The following is a 3,284-nucleotide window of genomic DNA, read 5'->3' on the forward strand; positions in this document are numbered from 1 at the left end:
GTATTTGCTTCACTACTGAAGTTCAAAAACAATCGCTGCTTCCGGCTTTTGTAAACGCGTTACCGTCCCCCCCCCCCCCCCCCCCCTTTACCACCCAATACAATGTTAAAAATCAAAATAAATTGCAGGTAGTAGTTTTCAAGATTGGGGAGCGGGGAAGAGGGACCTGGAGGTCGAGAGGTAGGCAGGTGAAGTTGCACTCGTGTCTTGCGTGTGCACAAAAGCGCCAAAAATGCAAATTTGTCCCAAGACTTTTGTCCATGATTGTAGGTGAGAGGACGTTCGACAGAATATTATTACTCTAAATAACTAAAAAGCTCGATTTGTTTTATTTTTATTAGGGTACATATAGGAGGACGCGATGAACAATATAGATGACATTTTACAAGCCATCTTTATTGGCTTGGCTGTTGCTACTTTCCTTGTCAACACTGGTCGTGCTCTAAAAGGCATTGAGGTCTCCAAGGAATGTTTGATCTTCATAAATAATAAAGTGCTAAAATTAAAACGAGGGGAGTAATTTTCAATTCACTCCATATTGGTATCTATGAAACAATCTTCAGGGCGTACTGTCTTATCCCTGATCATACAAAACCACTAATCTACGGCAGGAAACTTCTTGACATTTACCGCGAGTGTGGTAAAAAAGACAAGGAAGGGAATCTGACGGTAAAACTGGCCAACATATATCTACAGCAGTATAAATACCTAGAAGCAAGAGAACTTTATGAGAAAGCGATTCCTATCACGAAAGAAGTGGGAGACAAAAAGAATGAAGCATACATCGATGAAATGGTTGGAGTTATTTCTTATTATCTCGGTGACTACGACCAAGCTAAAGGATATCTTAAGAAAGCCCTTGCCATCAGATTAAAAATAAGTGACAAAAATGGAGAAGCCACCTCGTACGGAAACTTAGGAACTGTGTTTAGATCCCTTGGTGACTATGACAAGGCTAAAGAATATCTTGAGAAAGCACTTGCCATCACAATACAAATCGGTGACAAAAAGGGAGAAGCCAGCTCGTACGGAAACTTAGGAACTGTGTTTACATCTCTTGGTGAATATGACAAGGCGAAAGAATATCTTGAGAAAGCACTTGCCATCAAAATACAAATCTGTGACAAAGATGGAGAAGCCAGCTTGTACGGAAACCTAGGAACTGTGTTTAAATCTCTTGGAGAATATGACAAGGCGAAAGAATATCTTGAGAAAGCACTTGCCATCAAAATACAAATCGGCGACAAAGATGGAGAAGCCAGCTTGTACCGAAACTTAGGAACTGTGTTTACATCTCTTGGTGAATATGACAAGCCTAAAGAATATCTTGAAAAAGCACTTGCCATGAGCATAGAAATCGGTGACAAAGAGGGAGAAGCAGCAGATTACGGAAACTTAGCAGCATTTTATCAATCGGTTAGTGAATATGTCGCGGCTGAAGATTATATTGAAAAGGCACTCTTAATTACTCGAGAAATCAAGGACTTAGACAAAGAGTTTCAAATTCTTTGTCTTCTTACTGTGGTGAAGTTATCCCAGTCTAAGATCCAGGAAGCGTTTGATTGTTTGCTTCTGAGTATGAATAAAAGCGAATCTTTATGAAGTTTTTTAAGGGGCAACGACCATTTTTAGGTATCGTCCTCAGACGTTCGCGATTTTCCCTACCGGAATCTTAGTGCGTTTCTTTGTTTTTGGGCAAAGCCGAACCATGCCCTTTATGTTTTAGAGCTGGCACGGGCTAGAGCATTAGCAGACTTGATGGCAACTCAGTATTCTGTTAAAAGCCACATCACAGCTGATCCGCAATCGTGGATTGGTATTGAAAATATTATGAAAAAAGAAAGCAACTCTTCTTGTCTGTACATTTCTTATCATGATCATGTTCTGTTTTTCTGGGTTCTCAAGAGAAGTGGAAGCATTTATTTCCGAACAACAACAGTAGATGAGAAACTAGTTGGTGCCGGACTAGTTGGCAAGTTACATGATTTCTTCGCTACAAGCTTTCGAAGCTTTGGTATTGTACCCGAGGAAGATTGCGAAGATCGATCTTTAAATGACGTTCAGAGCCTAGCAGCATTGAGACTTATAGAGGAAGACGATGAAGAAAGTGGAAACTACGAATCGAGCTTTTCTTTGTAATACAGAATGTTAATCAGTCCTGTAGCTGATGTACTTGAGGAGAGCGAGCTCATTGTTGTTCCTGATCGCTGATTAAACCAAGTTCCATTTCCAGCGTTAACAGATGAAGGCAGGAGGTATTTAGCAGAGAAATTTAGAATCCGCATTGTTCCTTCTTTGACGACTCTCAAGCTCATTCAGGACAGTCCTGCAGACTATCACAGTCAGACTGGTGCTCTCATAGTGGGGGATCCAGCTGTCGGTACTGTGCGTTACAAAGGAGAGAAAATGCCCTTTTGTAGGTTACGATGGGCAAGAAATGAAGCAGCCATGATTGGACGACTGCTAGGTGTTCAACCTTTGCTAGGAGAGAAGGCCACAAAGCAGGCGGTACTTGACAGGTTGCATTCAGTGAGTCTGATAGATTTTGCAGCCCACGGTAATGCTGACCGAGGAGAAATTGCCCTTTCTCCGATAGGCCCTTCTGACAGGACTCCAGAAGAAGAAGATCACTTTTTGAGGATGTCGACATTGCACAAGTTGAATTGCGTGCTAAGATGGTGGTACTTAGCTGCTGTCATAGTGCATGTGGGAAAATTAGAGCCGAAGGAGTCGTTGGAATCGCTCGACCGCTCTTAGGATCTGGTGCACGGTCCGTTTTGGTGGCTCTATGGGCCATAAGTGACGAAGCAACAGAGCAGCTGATGCTTTAATTCTACGAGCATCTTGTTCGTGGTGAGAGTGCCAGTGAATCTCTTCCCCAGGCCATGAAGTGGATGAGAGGTAACGGCTTTGACAGGGTTTCCGAGTGGGCACCATTTATGCTGATTGGAGATAACGTGACTTTTGACTTTGGAAAATAAGAGTAAGTTTCCTTACAGAGGTATTATGACGAAAATCGCATCTTTCCTATTTAAACCAGCTTGAAACATAGACATGTAGTCTGTGCGAAAAGAAAAACTGTGTTTACTATTTTTAATTATTTCTTATCGTTCCAGAGATATTCAAGTTTTTAAAATAGGTGCTTCACATTATGAACATAAGATTTTGTTACCATGGCAACATAATGGGTTTCAGACCTCTTTGATATTAAGACTTTTCTGGCCATCTGTAGCGTTCTACATTGACATTTGGCAATGATACCTGATTTACATGATCCAGCAAGC

The 3,284-nt window shown here is 41.5% G+C and overlaps 1 pseudogene; it reads left to right on the forward strand.

Annotated features, from left to right (window-relative positions):
* The first annotated feature begins 337 nt into the window (after positions 1-337).
* LOC149107744 (uncharacterized) lies at positions 338-2,989 on the forward strand (annotated as a pseudogene).
* Positions 2,990-3,284: the final 295 nt, after the last annotated feature.

The sequence above is a fragment of the Orbicella faveolata genome, unplaced genomic scaffold, assembly GCF_042242905.1.
Source record: "Orbicella faveolata isolate gen_17 unplaced genomic scaffold, um_ofav_v1 contig_26, whole genome shotgun sequence".
Classification (NCBI taxonomy): domain Eukaryota; kingdom Metazoa; phylum Cnidaria; class Anthozoa; order Scleractinia; family Merulinidae; genus Orbicella; species Orbicella faveolata.